The sequence below is a fragment of the Pteronotus mesoamericanus genome, unplaced genomic scaffold (assembly GCF_021234165.1).
Source record: "Pteronotus mesoamericanus isolate MK-2021 breed Mesoamerican mustached bat unplaced genomic scaffold, CSHL_Meso_final contig_94, whole genome shotgun sequence".
In the NCBI taxonomy this organism is placed as follows: Eukaryota; Metazoa; Chordata; class Mammalia; order Chiroptera; family Mormoopidae; genus Pteronotus; species Pteronotus mesoamericanus.
This window is the reverse complement of record NW_026555285.1, coordinates 33,060,301-33,082,665: the sequence shown is the minus strand read 5'-3', so window position 1 is coordinate 33,082,665 and position 22,365 is coordinate 33,060,301.

Sequence of the window (22,365 nt, the reverse complement as noted above, 5' to 3'; positions counted from 1 at the left end):
TATTTTCACTTTATAGGTAGGATTAACAAGTCTATGAGAGTCAGAAATTATCCTCAACTCCCTTGAGCCTTAGCTTGCAGAATTCAAGTTTTCCACAGATAAGGAAGGTGTATTACTTTGGGGTATTAAAAAATTTATAATATGGCTCTCATTTTAAGAATAAGTTCTTCTTGTCTTTTGGTTGTCTCCAGGAAAACACTCCTTAGGTGTATATGTAAGGTAAAATTCTTTTTAACAAGCAGTTGCTTCACCAGAAATTTTCCTGTGTGGTCCCCAACTCTAATATTTAATACTTAAGCTCCCCTGACTGTTATAAATTATGCCTTTGGTGCATCCAACTATTTTTGGTAGTTTTATTTTAACATTGTGATTATAAATAAATAATTCATGAAATGGGGTCTATTAGCAAAAGAATATGAATTGGAAACTAATGCTTGAATTTTGAACAAATATTCTTTCATTAACAATTGAGAGAAGGCCTAGTCATTTTAGCTTCCCAACATGGGTGGAACTTATTAAGAAAAAAAAATAAACTATTGAATCCACGTTGCATTGATTAAGTTGTATTATTATGTCATTTTTATGTTTTTATATTTTCAAGTAAAGTTAAAATTTTTTCATCTTACACTTTTCTCTAAGAATACGTATTTCTCTAAGAATTATGTATTTTTATCTTTTAGAACATTTCTTTGAGAATTAAATACCTGATAATTTTCAGGTATTACAAAACATAAAATTCACAATTCTTCTGAGGAGGTTTTTATTTGCTTATTTATTTTTTTGCAAAGTGTTTGAGACAGGTCAATTTTAGGAGCTAAGTTTAATTGAATTTCCTGGCTTCCTTTTCTTCATCTTTTTCCTCTTCTTTCTCTTCTTTTTTCTTTCCTTCTTGTCTTGGTCGTGTTCAGGTGTCCAGGTGAGAAAGGACCAGATGCTTTTGAGGTTGCTTGCTGTGGGGAGGAGAAGAAAAGTGTTTCATCTAAGAAACTTGGTCCTTGCTCTTTTAACCAATGAAACATAATTGTGGGTGCACTTGAGAATACAAGATCACATATTTGGGTAAAACAGTTGTTAGTAGGAAGCAGACAATATTTTCTCTGCATTTTAACATTCTAGGTCAGGGCTAAGTGTGGTAAGAACATTGCCCTGTGAGTCAGGTGGCCTGGGGGCTGGTTCTGACCTAGGCCCTTTGGTGAAGATTCTCTTACTCTCCCTGCTTCTGTGTTTCCCCCTCTGAAAGGTGAAGTGGTTAGATTCAATGATCTACAGGCCTTTCAGTCTTAGAGTTTCTATGAAGCAAGGGTTTCAGGGGGAGGTGGATCACTTCAAAATGTTCCCTCTTCCCCTTCAGGCCGTAGCTGTGAACCCAGTTATGACTTAGAGGAAAGACCATGGATATGTCCAGGAAAGGCAAGTTTTAGAGTCTATGCTGAGAGATCTGCACAGACAGAGCTGTTTGACCCCTGCCATTGTAAACAGTGCTGTGACTTACAGAAGGGAAATCATTAGCTGGGAAGATCCTTCCAGATTTACCTGGTTATGTTTCCTCATGTTTACAAACATGACTTTTAAACAAAATATTGATGTTTAGAATCTAGGTTTATGCCTGGTAAAGAACACTGTCACAAAATTAGCAAGCTACTTTCATGTCAGAGATTGGTCAGCTGTTTCCTCTCAGTGTTTGCTTTTTCAAAGACGCAGCTACTGGAATTTTGAAGTGGGTCAACCTGCTTTTAACCTGGCTACTGTTATTCAATTTTATCAATTCTTCATTTTCTATTAGCAGAAAATCTGTTTCATGACTTCAATATATAAAAGGTAGAAAGATCACAGAGCAGCCCCGAAGCAGATAAATATTGACCAAATCAAACACACACGCTGCTCAGACTTAGAATTACTCGTACTTTTTGCTCTGGGACCAGGCTGTTCATGCGTAACTCACCCTCTCGATTTATCTCGCTCACTTCCTTTTTTTGTTTAGTAAACAACTGCTTTCTATTAGATTGTTTTATCCCCTTAACCTTTATAAATGACAATTAAGTCTATCCAGCTTGTCAATAGCATGTCATTTATTTGTTGCTACAGCTGAGCCTGACCTCCATTGATTTTATTGGAGTAATTTGCTGGAAATGATTTTTTAATGTTAGATTTATTACTGAGGCACTTCATTGTCAGATAATTGAAGTAAATTGTAATTTTTTTTCAAAACAAATACAAGAAGTACAGGAAGGAGATATATTATTTTCAGCAAAGGGACATATTATTTTAAAGAATTGTTTCCTACTGGGATAGAGACATATGGTATACATGATGTCATACATTTCTTAAATTTGCTCACATAGATTGTTTCTGAGTGGTACATGTTTTTTCTCCTTTTTAGCTTTTCCTTAAGTATAGCTGAGGTGGTGATAGGAGCTGGTAATTAATTAGTATTCAAGTATGATGTTGCAAACTAGGTTAGATATCTACATAAATCTATTAAGTAACTACAGCACCACCCCTGACATAACGAGCCTTGCTATTTTGACAAAACTGCAGGTTCAGATATGAATAGGCTGATGATACGTAGTTAATCTTACCCTTTACACAAGTATGATACGTAGTTAATCTTACCCTTTACACAAGTGTTATCAGCCCCCAGTATGGCTGATAACAAAGGTTTTATCTTATTGTATTTGTGGATCTCCATAAAATTTGTCTGCCCAGAGAAAAATGAGTGTTTCAATCCACAAGTGAGACTTTCCTGGTATATGTGTATTTATTCCATTGATGTGCAGGATGGCTATGCTCTTGCTGTATGTATGCAGAACAGGAGACACTGCATTATATGTTTTATAATTTGAAGAGTGTTTGTGAATACATGACTCGTTCCTTGATGTTCTGTCCTATTCCAATACTAGGAGGGCCAGGCCAGCAGAGCTGATGCTCTTGTTCTGGAAATGGATTCTGGCTTGAAGTAAAGGAAGAGGATGTTCAGACTCAACTTTAAATATTAACAAACAAAACATGCCATTTTCACCTTCCAAATAATGATACACTGCTGCATAGGAGGATTTCCAATATTTTGCTATTAGTTAAGGGAAGATGGAGCAGAACTTAAGCCTTGTTCTTTAATGAGCAATGTCTTTTTCTTAACTCTCATGGGAGCACAATAAAAGCGAGCCATCTTGTAACCAAAGGCAAAGAGAATTCTGGACCAAAAGTCCCTGGAAACCTGTTCTAATTGCAACAGTTTCTCCATTCATTCACAATTGTTTTGAAGCAAAAGAAAAACAAAGTACATCATAGGATTTTAAGGTTTTTTTTTTTTTTACATATTTTACATAGATAAAAGATCTGGAAATGATATCCCTGTTGCAGTTTATAAACTAAAATTATGACAATATAAGTGAACATTGGTGATGTAATAGTTTCTACTTATGTTACCAATGACTTCCTCTCACATTATGCATTTTAGAATCAACTTTAATGAGGCACAGCTAGATTAACTCATCACCAGGCTTTAAAAATTCAAACTTGCTGCATCTTGAAAGGTGACAAGCTTAGGAATAATTGTTCTGAAGACTATTCATAGAATAAAGTCCAGCAGAGATAGAATTTGTTTTAAAAATAGGAGTCTGATGTGAGTAAAGAGAGTAAGCAGGCAATGGTGTCCTCAGAAGATTGGATTCCGCCCTGTCTGGTGTGGCTCCCTGGATCGAGTGCTGCCTTGTGAACCCAAAGGTTGCCAGTTCGATTCCCAGTCTGGGCGCATGCCTGGGTTGCGGGCCAGGTCCCCAATAGGGGGCATACGAGAGGTAACCACACATGGATGTTTCTCTCCCTCCCTTCCCCTCTCTAAAAATAAGTAAATAAAATCTTAAAAGAAAAAAGATTGGATTCTGAAATTCAATTTTAACTTAAGTAGAAATTACTAGGGGGAAAAATGGTAAAGACTTGAGGGAGAAACTTCTTGCTTTTAAATTGTCATGCTTTTTTCCTGTTCTTGTTCCTGTCACTATTATTGATATAAAGAATCCATCAACATATTTTTATGGGTGATTAAGGAAGGCTGACCTTTCTTTTGCAGGTACAAATAGGTAGTTCTTCAGAGGCTGTAACTGAATGACAAGATAATTCTATCCATTTAATATTGAAGTGATGTTGATAGTATCATTCTTCTCGTGTTGGAAACAGGGCAGCATGGAGGCCCTCTCTGCCTCAGCCTGTTCTGCTCTGGGTGATGGATTTTCCCTCTGACTAATCGCTGTCACATTAACCTGCACTATTTCATCCTTCAGAGCTGTCAAGATAATGACGATAATCCAAGTGGCTCATTGTAGGTAAAGGAAATTATATGAGCAAAGTAATATCATAAAACAGTGTTTAAATATTTTAATTTCATTTGTCAGGCCTGCCCCAACACTTCATTACACATATAACCATCTCTCATCAGTGGAATTAGTGCATTATTCATTACTGTTAATTATTTTCACATAATGGCTGCCCTGATATATTTAACCTCCACATTATATCTCAGATAATGGGTCTGTAAAATTGAATTGTGTGAAGAGTGGAGTTCTAAAGCTCATTTGCAGAACATCAAAGAACAAAGAAGAGGAAAAGAATTCTAAATGGGACATTTTGCCCAGCTGGGGCCAAACATTTGTTTCTGTCTGATTTGCATACAGAAAATAGGTGGTGTAGAAGTGCCTTAATACTGTATATGCTGTCAGCTCCTATTATACAGCCAATTAGGATTTGTGAATATTGTACACATCTGAAGCAGCCGGAGAATTATAGCATGGGAAAATGGAACAGTTAAGAAAGTACTTTTTACACTGTAGAGACAAAATGGAATTTCCTTTTGGGGATCATATGTAATGGGCAGAGGGAGAGAGGGCTGCAGGGAGAAGATGAAAGGAAAAGGAGGGAGGGAGGGAGAAAGCGAGAGAGAGAGAGAGAGAGAGAGTGAGAGAGAGAGAGAGAGGAGGAAGGGATTTTCGTGCGTTTCAGATTAATTATATATTTTTATGAATAACTTTAATAATAGACACTAGGTTTTTCAAAGTGGTAAAAGCAAAGAATAGCCATAAAAATTTATTTAGAGTTTAGTCATTTATTTTTATCATGGCTACTGCAAAATTTGCCTCATATTTATGGTAACACTTTCTCAGTAACTTAAAGGTTTTCAACATTCATGTAAACAAATCATTGATTTAGAGTCACTAACAGCCTATGAATGGAGGCTAGATTTTATAACAATTGGATTTTTTGTGATTGTGCAGATCTGTTCTTTAATAGAGCATTTGACAAGAATAATGGTCTGATTAGCAATGTCTAACACATCTGTATGCAAGTATATTTTCTTTACATATTTTCAGTGTTGTTAACTGATCCCAAAGTCCAACTGAAATCAGTAGAATGAGTCAGAATCTCCTGATTATGGGGCTTAGATGTGTATGTATTTTAAAAGCTCTGCAAGTCATTCTGAGGGGCTTCCTGTGTTCAGAAGATTGGCCTTAGAGGTTAGCAGAGTGTGTGTGGCTCCTGACAGGTACACAGCCTCGCTTTGTTTGTGTTTTGAATAACTGTCTTATTTTTAAACATGCTCAGCAAGCTCTGCCTTGAGTGAGTTTATGATGGCAGCAACTATTTCTTCTTGGCTGCCTTCGCTGTTATCACAAAGCCAGGTGTAGAGAGTCACTCAGTAATTGCTTGTTAATTTCACCTTGCCTTTCTCAAATTTTCACTGTTATAATTATAGCTAAATCAGCTTCTTCAAACCTATCAATTTTCCTTCTTTTGGATTTTTTTTAGGTCAAGTTCCATGAGTGGGATTCACAATTTTTATAATTCTTGGTATATTTTGTCAAGTAGATTTCTAAGAGTTGCGCCAAGTAATACTGCCATAACAATGTATAAATATAACAGATTTATTGCAACCTTGGCAGAATGGGCTGTTAAAGTACAGTTTTTTTTTTAACCTAATAGATATGGCATCACACTGTTTTAACGTGCATCTTTTTTCTTACTGTTCAGGTTGAACACTTCTCATTTTGGTTTATATTTGCATGTGTGAGTCATCTCTTAGTTATCTTAGTCTTTTGATTATTAATCTATTTATTTGTTAGAATTTTTCCTACCAAATTGAAGATCTTTTTATATAATGAATGTATTAGACTTGTATCTGTCTTATTTACCATAAGTATTGTTTACTGTCTGCATTTTTTAGCCTTTTTATACTTGTACGAAATAAGCTGATATTTTTCTAGTGTTTTTTTTCCCCATGTGTCTTCAAGGCTTATTTTATCACAATTAGCTCATTTTAAAGATGAATTAAATCAAGTCCTGAAAATTTTAAAAATATAGTGGAGAAAACCTAACTACAGAGTTGGAAATAAAATCATGATAACCTTTTAATCTGTTGTACTATTCTTCTATTTTAGTGAATTGGGCAAGCACTCCTGAATGCTCATCATGACAATAAACCCAGTTTGTGGGAAGTAAACAGAAGAGAGGTTCATCCCTGCCACTGTCTTTCCTTTTATTATGTGCCATATGGCTGAGTTGCTCTATAGCATCAATCTATCATGCGAAATAAGGTCTGAAACTTTGCACTGGACGTTCAAATATTCCTCTTTTTCTTTGGCCTCTATCGACCCTTTTAATTCTTTATCCACTACCAAGGCCTTTTTAATTTACTTAACATATCTTGAGCTTCTATCATGTGCCTGCAAGGTATTAGAATTCAACAAAAGCAAACAATTCCTGATGTTAAGAACCTCCGAGTGAAGTCAGCTCCCTCCTTTCCTGGAATATTTTTCTAGAACTTGCCTAATTCGCTCATTCTACTTGGATATTATTAATCTTTAGATATTGCTTCAAAGCACAGCCTATTTTCTAAGGTTCCCCTTCAAATTCTACCTCTTCTAATAAGCCTTCTCTGTTCATGACACCCTTGCTGGAATGAATCACACCATTGCAAATATCCCCAATGAATGATGTTTTTTTTATCAGTATTTGATCTCTATGAGCTTTATAATCGAGTTGTTGATGTATGTCTCTGTCTCCTCCACTAGTTATGATACTCATGACAATAGCACTTGAATCTTACTGAACTTTTTATATCTCACTATACATAAGAAGGCCTGTGCCCATGGTAGAAACTGAGCAAATGTTTGTAGCTTTTGTTCCCTGTTCATTTGATTGAAAACTCAAAGTCCAAGATTACAATCAGCTTCTCCAGTATAGAATCACAATCAGCATGACTTTGCCGTTCTCAATTTTGTATATTCATAACAGGACTACTTAAGCTATGGCTTCTACATAACTCCAGTTTAGTATTCAGTGGGTGTTCAATAACTATTCTTCATTGACAAGCCAAAAAGGTGGCATTAAGTCTATGAAGAGAGCCTGCAAAAACTTCTATTATCCACTTTGTCTTTCATATATTTCTGTGTTTTGCAATTAAAATGTGTCATAAAACATTTAACTTGTTGTCACCTAATGATGCCTCATGCTTACTAAACCAATTTTTGTGGAAATCTTACGTTAGTTCCATGCAAATTGTTCATTTACATAGGCTGTGTTTTCATCATTTGCTGAATAGGTTTATATCACAAATACCAAGTGGCAAAGAGTTTTTGGCTCTTTCCATTAAGTATTAATAAAACATCCTGTAATACAGATCCCCTTCACCCGGTTCATCTGGGAGTTATTTGGAAGAGATTCATTTATTTCACTTAAAGTTTGTTACATCCTTCCATTTCTGTGGCAAATCCCAGGGCACCACCACGGCCCAGAAAGGTTGGTGTTCATTTGTTTAGAGACTTAAGAAAGATTACTTGTTGCAGTCAGTGTCAGGAGGTGCCAAAGCAGGGTCCCTCTTTCATTTTTACTTGACAGCCCCAAGAATAAAGACAATCTGATGTTTCTAATGAAAGTGACTTTTATAAATAAGTCATCTCCCATTGCTTGCTTGACAAAATAACAAGGGCAATCCTAGGGAAGATTGGGAAGCTGGGAAGGTTTGCTTTTTTGTTCTTGCCCACATTGTTTTCCGAGGCACCTTGCCTTCTTGAGAAATAACCCTTATTGTTCAACGTGCCTGATCCCTCCCTCTGTACCCTTCCACCTGAGCTCCGCCTTGGACTTTTATTCTAGAATCATCTCTCTCCCTTCTCTCCATAGCTCCTGCTGCCTTCATAGGGAGGTAAATAAGTAATGTTTCTTTATCTGTAAGCACCTAATGCGTATCTATCTCATTCATCAGTCCTCAAAGTAATCCCATGAGATGGCTAATTATTACTGCCATCATTTTACAAATGAAGTCACTGAGTTTGATGAGTTTAAAAGATTTATCCAAAGTCACACAGCAAGTGAGGTAGGTGGTAATTTTCACAGATGGCTGCAACAAGATCTCTCATCCCATGACTCTTCCCATTAGTGGTTGTGTCTATATCTCTTCCCTTTGAATCTGGATGAACTAACAGAGTGCGGCTGATGTGATGTGACTTGGTTTCTGCATCTCAAACATGTAAGGCAATGGGGTTTCTGCTTTGATCACTGAAGCACTTGTGCTTGGAGCCCTGAGCTGCCATGTGTCATGGGTGCTGATTACTTGAGGCTGCCATGTTGTGAAAAGACAAGTTACACAGAGAAGTCATGTGTAGATGCTTTGGTTGGCAACCTGAGCCTTTGAGTCATTTCATCTCCAGTACCAAACATGCGAATGAAGTTGTCTTGCACCCTCTCAACCAGCTCATCAGCCAGCTGAGACTCACTGAGTGATCTTAGTCAGTGCTCCAAAGAGCAAAAGAATCACATAGATGAGGACTTCCAAAAATCTCCGACACACAGACTCTGCAAGCAGGATAAAATGGTTACTGTTTTACGTCATAGGCTTTGGGGTGGTTTGTTATATAACAAAAATACCTGGAACAGCTATAAGTGGTGGAACCAGAATGTGAGCTGGGCATTCTGACTCCAGAGCACTCACACATAAGCCTGGCGCTATATAAGGATGAATTAACCTCCAATAATCTGTGACATACTTTCTACCAGTGTAACAGAATCAGGCTTTAACTATGAAGGCTGACGTTCTATTGGTGAAATTTATGGCACCATTGGAAGTGTTGGTGAGTTTCCTCAAATCAAATCAAGGTAGGACGTATTACCTATTTCTCATTGGAGAAACATTAGCCTTTGTCACTGAATACTGAATATAATTTATTTTATTTTCCTATTTGTTAGAAAACAGGTTTCTTGACTTTTTTTATTGAGGTGTAACATACCTATAGGACAATATACATATTATAAGTGTATGTAGTATATGTTTCTTTTTTCAAAAAAAGATTTTATTTTACTTATTTTAAGAGAGGGGAAAGGAAGGAGAAAGAGAGGGAGAGAAACACCACTGTGGGGTTGCATCTCACGTGCCCCCTACCAGGAACCTGGCCCTCAACCCAGGCATGTTCCCTATACTGGGAATCGAACTGGTAACCTTTTGGTTCGCAGGCTGGGAGTCAATCCACTGAGCCACACCAGCCAGGGTTATAAGCATATGTTTCAATGAATTGTCATAAAGTAAACTCCCCCATGTACTTTCCTCCCAGGGCAAGAAATAGAACCCTGCCGGCCTCCAGAATCTCCCCTTCAACTCCCTCATAGTTCCCTTTCTTTTCCTCTTCCTTACAGGTAACTATTACTCTGACTTTTAATGTAACAGTTTCATTTTGGCTGCTTTTTAACTTTATATAAATGGAATCACACAAAAGGTATTGTTTTGAGTCGCTTCCTTAACGCCACATGATATTTGTGAAATTGACCCGTGTTGATAAAGGCAGTTGTAGTTCATTTATTTTGAGTATATATGTTAGTAGTATTCCATGAAATGAATGCATCACAATATAGTCTTTGTTTATCCAGTCTATTAATGACAGATACTTAGGTCAGAAAAAGACAGTTTTTTAAAGTTCTTTTTCTATTAGATTTTATTTATTTATTTATTTAATTTATTTTTTCAAATACATTTGCCTTTGCCTACCCCCCACCACTTTCCTTTGCCCCCTCCCTCCCTCCCTCCCTTCCTCCCTTCCTCAGCTCTTCCCCTTTGGTTTTGTCCATGAGTCCTTGCTATATGTTCCTTGACTTTCCCCTTTCCTTCCTTTTCCCTGCCCCTCCTCCCTCCTTCCCTCTTGTCTCTGTTGGTTTCTTTTCCTTTCAGTGTTGCTGGTCTTATTTTCCTTGCATCTTTGTATTGTTGGTTAGGTTCCACTTATAGATGGGATCATATGGTATTTGTCTTTCGCCCCCTGGCTTATTTCGCTTAGCATAATGCTCTCCAGTTCCATCCATGCTGTCACGAAGTTTAGTAGTTCTTTTTTTCTTTCTGCTGGGTAGTATTCCATTGTGTATATGTTCCATAATTTTTTGATCCAGTCATCTATTGATGGGCATTTAGGTTGCTTCCAACACTTGGCTATTGTAAATTGTGCTGCTATGAACACTGGGGTGCATAGGTTCTTTTGTATTGGCGTTTTGGGATTCTTAGGGTAGAGTCCCAGCAGGGGAATCACTGGATCAAAAGGCAGTTCCATTTTCAGCTTTTTGAGGAAATTCCACACTGCTTTCCACAGTGGCTGCACCAGGCTGCATTCCCACCAACAGTGGACTAGGGTTCCCTTTTCTCCACAGCCTCGCCAGCACCTGTTGTTTGTTGATCTGTTTATGATGGCCATTCTGACTGGTGTGAGGTGGTACCTCATGGTGGTTTTGATCTGCATTTCTCTGATGGCTAGTGATGCTGAGCATCCTTTCAAATATCTCTGGGCCCTCTGTATCTCCTCTTTGGAAAAGTGTCTGCCCAGGTCCTTTGCCCATTTTTTGATTGGATTGTTTGTTGTCTTGGAGTGGAGTTGAGTGAGTTCTTTATATATCTTGGAGATCAAACCTCTATCTGATGTATCATTAGCGAATATATTTTCCCATACGGTTGGCTCCGTTTTCATTTTGCTGATGTTTTCTTTTGCTGTGCAGAAGCTTCTTATTTTGATGAGGTCCCGCTTGTTTATTCTTTCCTTTATGTCCCTTGCTTTAGGAGACATATCAGTGAAAAAATGGCTGCGTGGGATATCTGAGAGTTTCCTGCCAATGTTCTCCTCGAGGACTTTGATGGTGTTGAGACTTATATTTAAGTCTTTTCTCCATCTTGAGTTTATATTTGTGTATGGTGTCAGCTGATGATCCAATTTCAATTTTTGGCATGTAGCCGTCCAGCTCTCCCAACACCATTTGTTGAAGAGGCTATTATTGCTCCATTTTATGCTTCTGCCCCCTTTGTCAAATATTAGATGCCCATATAGACCTGGGCTTATTTCTGGGCTTTCTATTCTTTTCCACTGGTCTATGGATCTGTTCTTGTGCCAGCACCAGATTGTTTTGAGTATAGTGGCTTTATAGTATTGTTTGATGTCCAGTATTGTGATCTCTCCTACTTTGTTTTTCTTTCTCAAAATTTCTGTAGCTATTCGGGGTCATTTATGGTTCCATATAAATTTTTGAAATGTCTGTTCTATTTCTGTGAAATACGTCATTGGTATCTTAATAGGGATTGTGTTGAATCTATAAATTGCTTTGGGTAGTATGGACATTTTGATGATATTAATTCTTCCAATCCATGAGCATGGTATATGCTTTGGAGAAACAACAACAAATAAATCCCAGAGCAAGTAGAAGGAAGGAAATAGTCAAGATCAGAGCAGAACTGAATGACATAGAGATGAAAAGAACAATTCAAAGGATCAACCAATCCAGAAGCTGGTTCTTTGAAAAGATAAATAAAATTGACAAGCCTTTAAACAAACTCATCAAGAAAAAAAGGGAGAGGACCCAAATTAATAATATCATTAATGAAAGAGGAGAAATAACAACTGATATCACAGAGATACAAAGGATTGTCAGAAACTACTATGAACAATTATATGCCAAGAAATTTGAAAACCTTGATGAAATGGATAAATTTTTAGAAAAGTATAATCTTCCAACACTGAAGGAGGAAGAAACAGAAAGCTTGAACAGACCGATAACAGCTGGGGAAATTGAAGCAGTAATCAAGAAACTCCTGGCACACAAAACCCCAGGGCCAGATGGTTTCATGGGAGAATTTTACAAAACATTTAAGGAAGAGCTAACCCCTGTCCTTCTCAGACTATTCCAAAAAATCCAAGAGGAAGGAAGACTCCCAGACTCTTTCTATGAGGTCAGCATCACCCTAATCCCAAAACCAGATAAAGACCCTACAAGGAAAGAAAACTACAGGCCAATTTCACTGATGAACATAGATGCTAAAATCTTCAACAAAATACTGGCAAAGTGCATCCAGCAATACATTAAAAAGATTATCCACCACGATCAAGTGGGATTCATCCCAGGGATGCAGGGATGGTTCAATATACGCAAGTCAATAAACGTAATATATCACATAAACAAAAGAAAAGACAAAAACCACATGATCATCTTGATAGATGCAGAAAAAGCATTCGATAAGATACAACACCCATTTATGATCAAAACACTCAGCAAAATGGGAATAAATGGGGCATTCCTCAACTTAATAAAGGCCATGTATGAAAAACCTACAGCCAACATCATACTCAACGGGCAAAAACTAAAAGCTTTCCCACTAAGATCGGGAACATGACAAGGATGTCTGCTCTCACCGCTTCTTTTCAACATCGTATTGGAAGTCCTAGCCACAGCGGTCAGACAAGAGAAAGAGATAAAAGGCATCCAAATAGGAAAGGAGGAAGTAAAGCTATCATTGTTTGCAGATGACATGATAGTGTACATAGAAAACCCTGTAGACTCTACCAAAAAACTCCTCAACCTAATAAGTGAATTTGGCAAAACAGCAGAATACAAAATCAACATTCAGAAATCAAAGGCATTTTTGTACACCAGCAATGAAATAGAAGAAGAAGAAATCAGAAAAAAAAATACCATTCGATATAGCAAGAAGAAAAATAAAGTACCTAGGAATAAATTTAACCAAAGAGGTAAAAGACCTGTACGCAGAAAGCTATACAATATTAAAGAAAGAAATTAAGGAAGACACAAATAAATGGAAGCATTTTTTTAAAATTGGTATATTGACATATTAGCTTAGGTATGCAACATAATGATTCAATATGTGTATATGCAGTGAAATGATCATAATAAGTCAAATCACACATAGTAACAAATTTATTTTCTTATGATGAGAGCTTTTAAGATTTCTCTTAGCAACTTAAAAATATACACTACAGTATTATTAACCATAGTTCTTTCTTGTCAAGTTACAAATACAGAAGTATAACATGTGGAGAAAACCGCCAAAGGAAGTATAATTTCTATCCATTTATCTCCCGCAGGCAAGGGAGAAGAAAGTTCCATGAGCAGAGGGGACATCTTCATCCCTGAGAGGTTCTGTCACAACATGGGTGACCTTAGACTGGAGAGCGTTTGAGGTCTGGCCTGACAGGGGAAGGGGATGGGGAGGGTAGAGAGTGAGAGGAACGGGGGCAGGCCTCCATGAGGACAATTGGGTTCAAGTCCTGCATCCAAAGGTGGACTTGCAGCCAATGTGGAGGTAGGAGGGAATTCGGTGGGACAGATGGGGATAGTCTTCAGCAAAGTCGTCAGGATGGTGGTGCGGCGGTCAGGCAGTGCTGTGGTTCTGCATGATGAGCAGTTCAGTAGAAAGCCCGTAACAGAAAGTGAACGCCTGGGGCAGCGACAAGGAGCTCCAAAACCACGGTCGCGGGACCTGGGAGAGCCAGAAAGGACCCCAGAGCCCCTGTCAAAGCGGCTGGCTGCAGGCTCCGTGCCGCTCTCCGGAGGTCTTCTGGAACTAGGAGTGGGCTATAAAGCAACATGGCAGGAGGTAAGGAATAATGGGACTTGGAGACCCGGAGCGGATGCCCAGACTTCCCTCCCAGCTCTGCCAGCATGCGTTCTGATTGGTTGGTGCTCAGGCTATGCAACCTGTTAATGGTCTGATGATCAGTTCTTGATTTCTAGCAGGAAAAAGATGTAGATGCAATTATAAAAAATGTTATTGTTGAGATCTCAAATTGGAGAAAATTCAAAATAGATTCTTGCTTCTTTTTTTTTTTTTTTTCTCCATTCAACTTTTACCTTTGGTGTGAATTGGCTAGGAGAGAGAATTGGCCGAGAAAAAGAAAACCTTCCTGGGAGTCAGGATACCTGGGTCTGGTTTTATTTCTGCTGCCATACTTTTAACTTATGTGGGAGAATTTTCAGATAAACAAAGAGAAAATCTGAGTTTTCTTGGCTCTTGCTCAGGAGTCATCGGGATGTGCACGTTTGATTGAACTGCTGGTGCTGGGCCAGTCCTTCAGTCTTGAGGCCTGTGGAGAACAAGGGGCCCTATCGCCTGGAAATTGCAATTGATCATTTCAACTACCAGTGTCTTCACAAACATCAGAATTCACATTAGCCAAAACAATGCAGATTTACAGATATCTCAGAGGAGATTTGATTCCATTAAGAGTTATTAAGGCATCACAGTTCAATAGGATGAGCAAAGAGCTGGAATAGCAGGACGATGGGTTAATCATCTCAGTCCCATTAACTCACCAGGGCAGACTCTGTGGTCTAACCTCTCTAAACCCTTCAAATACAGAAGAAAAAAAATGTTGATTTTCCTCACAATGATAGTCTATACAATATAAATATATTCGATGTTTTGTCTAAAAGAAATGTAATGCAATACACACCTCAAATTGGATGCTAAATTTTCATGAGGAATACTTGATCTGTATGTAGATTTTCACAAATTATGTTGAAAAAGTTCATCCAAGCTCTATTAAAAATATTTTAAAGGTTTTTAATCATTGGAATATATGATTTGAATTTTATGCAAAAATAAGTAAAGCAAAGAAAGTGAGTTCTTCAGTCATATCACCCACTTTTCAAGTGCTCAAGAGCCATGTGCAGCTGGTGCTTGCTGTGCTGGACAGCGCAGGCCTGGGGCACTGGGATAAATACTCATACGCGCAGCACAGAAGTTCGCAGAAATAAACTTCAGCCATGCAAACATATAGGGAATGGGCTATTGTTTTTCATTATTTTCTCCTGTATAGCTTAGTGTTTATATCTTAAGCACCAAAATTTCTTCTACTACAAGGTAAACAGGACGCATTTTTCAGACTTCTTAAAGGAAGAACATGAAACCTAATTAAAACTTTTCTTGTTGAGCCAAGGCCATAATCATAAACCTTAATTATGATGTTATGTTTTAATACAGCGCGGCCTTCAGGGCTCCTCAGTCCAGGCGCCGGTAAACTAAGCCCAGGGGCTGAGTGTGGCCCTCGAGCTGCTCTTCAGACAGAGCCTCATTAGAACATAGTCATCCCCATTTATTCGTGTATAGTCTGTGCCTGCTTTTGTGCTAGAGATGAATAGTTGTGGTAGATACTATACAACTGCAATATGTAAAATATTTCCTATCTGGCTTTTATAAAGTTTTTTGATCCATGGAATATACTATACTAAACGACCCAAACTGGAGAGTGTTTAGGTTTTAAGCCTGCTTTTCATCAGTCCCCTTATTCCCATATTAATAAGACATTATCTTTATTGCCATCAGGGTTCCTACAGTGCATATAACAACTTACTTGTGGATCTAAACCACTATGGATTTAGCAAACAAATAACAAAATGTGTTAGATGTTGTTTATACCAGAAGCAAATTGACCACCATATCTTCAGCGTTGGGTTTTGCGATACCTACTTGGCTGTGTTGTAACTTCTATCTTTGTCTCCGAACTCTGAGACACTTGGCCTTGGCTCAGCACTCCAACCTCCGATATCCACTGGCTGTCACCTCGAAGGCTGTGTCCTAATAGAACCGAATCTTTTACAGTGTGTGCACACATCTTGCATATTTATGACCTCCTTTGTCAATCATGATTTCCCTTCCTAGAACTCATTACTCCTGCTTCTTGACCATGTTAACTGTCGTCTCTAGAAGATCTTGTTTGACCTCTCACCAGCCCCTGCTCCAAGTTCCCATTGGCCCTGGGACCATGTACTGCCTGCCTCCTTAGAACTTCCTGAAAACATGTGATTATCTCAATTACAATATTTTTCACACTATTTTGCAATTATCTGTATACATTTCTACCTACAAAAGAAAGTGTGAGTTTCTACAGGGCAGGCCTTACCTACCATGCTTCCTGACACATAACAGGAATTAATATATATTTATTGAACAGCTGAGTAACTTCAAATAAAAGTATATCCTTTTCTCTAAATAAATCATAAATTCTAGAATAATCATTAAGTAATGAGACCCTGAACTTAAGCATTTTTTTAAAGATAGTCTACAACTGAAAAATCTGCTTAATGTAATTATAAAACATCAGACTAAACATTATCGATAGCATATTACTGCAAAGCTACCATACTTTCTTCTCCACTAAAGCAGGTCAAATATTAATGTCACAAAAAGAGGTGTAGAAAGGGAATCTTTTATTCCTTTGGTGTGTAACATGTATGTAGAAATTTAATCAGCCTGTGAGAATAAAGTATGGGAATATTTAGGCAAGTTCACATTTCCATTAATAGTGAAATTATAATGATCTGGGGGCTCCACTTCCCAATACAGACACTTAAAAAACATTTCCACATTTCCCCACATCTCACAGCCTCCTGTGAAGACAGTTCCCCTTCAGCCTTGAACCCACAGGCACAGATTTCCTGGCATCCACTGATCCTCTTGCGTGACCTCCTTGCCACTTCCTCCCCACCCCCAGCCCCTCGCATCTTACCTCTGTCCCTCCCGGACTCCCAGGACAGACACAGAGGAGACTCATCCCGTACTGAGACAGTGAGCACTTCTCTGAAGGAAACCTAACTTGCAGAGCTCTTATGGTATCTATACCTAAAGACAACTTTCTATTACCACCCAGAGGAGTTCAGCTCTTTGAAGCTACAAGTCTCAAATATTCCCATTCCAGAAGAGCATCTTTGCTTTTCGTTTGAATACTGAAAGGATTATTTGGATGATTTCCCCAGAACTCAGGAAATAGTCTGCCCCCCAAAGGGTATTCAAAATATATTAAACGTTTCCTTTAAATGAGTTTTCCCAGCTCCCTTATTCAAGATTTTAAACATCTTTAGGGCTCAGATTTAGCAGAGACACCCCAATTCCATATGGGGAAGCGTGAAACATTGTGTAACATGTATATTCCCAGGAGTCTTTCTTCTACTGTACCATGCATATTTCCTAGACTACTACCAGGAAACGTTAATGGAAGAATAAAAACTAATCCCTTGGTAATTTTGTCAAAAATTCACATTGAATTAAACTTTTAATAAACCCATTTATTTCTTGGCATGGAGAAGAAATTCCACCCACGTGGGAAAATGAAACTTCAAGGTACTGGGAAAACATGTATTGCAATAACAAAGGGAGTTCAAGAAGTTATAAGACAGGTTCATTTCCGTGACCACAGCCCCGGGTGTCTTCTGCCCAGAGAGGCAGCTTCTAAGAGTTTTCTCTCCAAACAGGTAGCCGTCTCCTCCCTAAACCTTTACATATGGTTGAGGATCAAAGTCGGTGCTCTGAGGAGGCTTGTGATCTGAATACCACCATTTTCGGGTAATAAATGATTCCTTATTTAGATCAAAAATATAATAGAACAAAAAGGTTAGAACTGCTGAGCTCTATAATCTCACACAAAGGAAAACCTCGTACTTCAATCTGTTGCTCACCAGTCTTTCAGATGAAGCTTGTAAAGACTTTGTTTGCAAAAAGCTGTTGAGAGGTGATAAGGTCATCCCTACCTACGAAGCTCCTTAGGGCTTTCAAAGTACTTAACCATTCCCTGAAAGTGCTCTTTCCCTGCGAGTGTTCAAAGCCTCTCCAGAAGACACTTCAATATTTCTTCTTCCACAGTCAAACTAGGCTCATTGTTTAGAAGAAGTGGGTTAGATGAGTTCCTTTGAACTACATTTTGAATAGCCTATGAAGTCAAGTGGCCTTAAACAGACATGTATAAACAATTTATAGTGAAAGAAGGATTAAAATGTTAGCTCTCATGATGGGGGGAGATGTGGTTGATGTGGAGGTGTATTATGTCAGTGAACAAACATCTTCATGAGAGAGCTAGATTTCAAGGCCTTTATGCTGTGTTTTCGACACACAGCCTGACTCCTGGCCATAGGCCAACCCTGCCTTTTTCAAGTGTTGCTATTCAATTTGCTGTAGCTCTTACACTGTAAGAGCTACATGAACAGAGTAGAGATTTAAAGTGATATCAGGACTAGTTAGGCCAAAAGATCCACTGCTATCAAATAATCAGTAAACATTTATTGAGTGCTAACTATGTGCAAAGTAATAGTATGCTTCGTGGCCTTGTTTCTGTAAATTGAAGTTGATTCTGTATTTTCCAAGGCTTGGTAAAAGAAAAATGTGTCTCAAATTTCTATCATTAGAGGCAAACTGGGCCAATTTCTTCTCAAGCCAGCTTTCACAGGGCTGAATCAGACCAGCAGACAGTGTTTATACCCCCAGCTGTAAGGGTACAAATAATGCCCTTTCAGTGAAATGATATAATTCAGAAAATCTTGCCCTCTCCTATGCTGCTTAAATTAGTGTTGATACACACAATTTAAAGCTCTAGGTATTAGAAGTTAAAGGAAAATATCAAACTGACACGAGCAAATTTTAAGTGAATCTGTCATTTTAGCCATTGCTGATAAAAAGCTCTTTTATCTTTCCAAGAAGCCTAAATACAGTTTTATAAATACTTATCTATTTTCAACTTTTCCCATCCTTCTGAGCAGATCTTACTGCACGTGTATAAATTACGAATGACGTGCATGTGCACACAAAGGCATGCACACGCATACTCATGCACTCTCATGTACTTGTTCTCACACTTGCCATGGAGACAGGAGGGGGCAGGGAAGATTAGGGGCTAGTTGTAAACTTACCAAGCAATCACTTGTTCAGACCGTCATTTTGTTGATGAGAAATCTAAAGTCTGAACTGCGCAGGATCAGTTAGTTATCTAGGGGCAGAACTAAAGCCAGACCCAGGTATCCTGACTCCCAGTTAAGTCTTCTTTTTCTCTGCCACGTCTCATTCAAACCCATGTTACACCAAACGCAAAAATCAAAGGCAAGCAAAAGCAAGAGTCTATTTCAACTATCTCCAGTTTACGATCAACACTTCCAATGGTGCCAGAAATTTCACTACTAGAAACTCAGCTCTTGTGGTTAAGGCAGGATTCTGTTATATGCAAATACCAGTAGAAAGTGTGGCTCAGATTATTGGGAGTTAGTTCCTCCTTAGATAGTGTCAGGCTTATGTGCGAGGGCTCTGGAGTCAGAATGCCCAGATCACGTTCTGGTTCTACCATTTACTCGCTTTTCCAGCAGTTCCAACACATGTCCTGATGACCCTTGGAGAAACAGCCAAGAAGACCTGGGTTTGTTCTTGCAAATTTTTTATATAAGCAAAATTTATCGCAGCAAGACCTATTTTTGTGGTTGTTGTAGATGAAGGAGAAAAACCCCACAATTTTATCCTACCTTTCTCTTCTTCCTGCTAGTGACATTTAGTCTCAACTATAGTGATTCAGTATTTCTGTGCTACAGTCAATAATCTGTCCATTTTTCCCGGGTCATGTTGCAAGTGTGACAAGCAGAAACATGGTTAAGTATATCTCAATTTTATAAGGAGACAAATTTCACCATAATCTAAATAATAATGACAACAATAACTATAAATTAAGTGCCACAAAATCCCACAGAGAATACCACCACAGCACAAACTTTCCATGTGATAAAATCCCTTCATATATTTCTACTTAAGTATTTGTTCACTCTTTAATTTAATATTGTATCAGGGCATACACAGAAGAACATACTGAAATATGCATGAGTTTGTAGCACAATCTTAAACCACACCCCTCAAACTGTCAGAAGCAAGTGTGTGAGTTACTGCTTGGAAATCTTCCAAACTTCCTTCTTCATATGAAACTTTTTCATGGGTAAGGGTAGATGTATAGTGGTTAAACCTAAGTCTGAAAGCAGCTTTTATAACTTTTTACTTCTCCATTTTATCTTTCCCACATGTGAGGGACTACAGGAATGTTGGGAGCAAAGAACGGCAGACATACCCCGTCTCCGCACCCTCCCCCCCATGTGTGACTGAAGGAATGTGCACTGTGGGGTTGAGACTTGGGTTGAGGAGAAGTTTGGCTTTGGATTAATTAGATGAGAGAAAATAAAGAGAAAATATGACTGAGAATCATATTAGCCAAGATTCAGTTAAAACGTACTACCATAAAAAGGCATTTATTTTGAAGTAGTTTTTGCTGACTTAAAAAAATAATAAATGCTCACCTTACATTTATTTTTAAAGCATATATTGAGAAGTATGAAGAAGAAAATAAAAATAGCCACTATTGACAGTCTGGGGTATTTTTAAAAACCTTTTTTCTTCACTTTTTGAAAGTTAATAATTTTATCCTCACACAGGATATGTTTATTGATCTTAGAGAGGAAGTGAGAGAGAGAGAGAAGTCAATGTGAGAAGAAACATCGATCAGTTGCCTCCACACATGCCCCTCCTGGGCACCAAATTCACAGCCTTCGGTGCATGGATGACACTCCACACAGCGGAGCCACCTGGCAGGGCTTCTTCACTTTTATATAAGAAACGTATGTGTGTGTCTTTTACTGAAATACAGTCAGGGGCTACATACAGTTTTATATCCTGCTTTTTCTTTTACTACCCATGCCATCGGCATTTTCCCTGTATTATTAAACATTTCTTCAACATATCATTTTTATTTGTTATGTTTTATTCTATTCTATGGAATTCTATAGTTCAACCCTTTTCTATACATGTAAGTTGTCCAATAAAGGGAGTCTTCCATTTGGAATACCTCAATGCGTTAATAGTATCTGATTAACAAAGGTACTGCACTCAAACATTGGCTCTGCATCAGGGCTCACGGGGTCCCTCTTGACCCACTGAGAAGGGGAATCGGTGGCAGAGGTGCAGGTGGAGCCACCAGCTGGGGATAAAAATAACTAAGCCTCCACAATGGCGACCCAAATCTTAATGCTCTCTGATGGGATGTATAAGCTGTATCTGCCCCAGCTCAAACTTCAAAGTCTTTCTTCAGAGCGCCCTTGCTTATTTATCCACCAATTCACTTCCTTTCTGAGCCATGATAGAGCATCCCCTACACCCACATCCTCAGTTTCCTGGTTACTTTCTTACCTCATTCAAACAAGCATCCCACACCCTACTAGATGGTTCCCAAATTCCCAAAATAGTTGAGAATTTTCTAAAATATTCCTTGTTACTACCAAAAACCAGTTTCCTTTTGATACTCATAATGTAAGCGGTTGCTATATTTATATATTACTCTAACATGTCTTCATTTGTGTCCATTTTAATGTTCTGCATTTGATGTATCAGCGAAGACAGGGCCTACGCACTATATAATGGGCAGATTTGTGCTAGATTAAAAGACTGGTCTATATTGGTGTGTGCGTGTGCCCATGTGTGTGCATGCCAAAGGCTCCTTTTTTAACCCCTTTCCTCAATTTTTCCCAAACATCCTTTACAGTTCTTTGGGCTCTAACGTGTTCTGTGAAGTTCTCTCTGTGTTGGAACTAAGCAGGGGTGAGGCTGAGGCTAAGGGTAGGCATTGACCTTGGAGCCCAGTTTGGACTGTAAAGGAAACGCCTCTCTTGATTCAGCAGACATTGTAGGATGCAGATGCTCTGCAAATGAGCATTTGCCCGCTCAGTCTGTGTGACCAAACTACTTTGGACCGATGTTGGTTGAAGTTGTTGAATAAATTTACTGGAGTTTCTCAATGGACATGTTATATTATATGCTATGCCTGGGCTGCTAGCAAGAAGAGGTTTGGGGATAGGCTCTTAAGATACAGTCATTGTCCTCAAGGAGTTTACTAGATATATTCATATGAGATTTTTTTGGAAGAAAAATATGTGCATCATTTATGAATGAAAAATCCTTAACATATGGAGAATTCCTGTATATTAAATATTAAAAAATGGGCAGAAACTATGAAAGGCATTTCCTACAAGCAGAAAAGCAAATGACAGTGAAGAGGCTTAACTTGATTAGAAGTTAGAGAAATGCAAAGCAAAACTGTGAAATAATATATATATATATTTTTTTTTTTTCTCTAACCCTGATCCCAATCTTATTGTCTTGGTAAATATTAACATAGGTCAATAATTTCCAATGCTGTCAAGAGTGTGAGGAAACAAACATTCAAATATATTAATGGTGGAAGAATGACTTACTAAGATATTTTGGAAAAG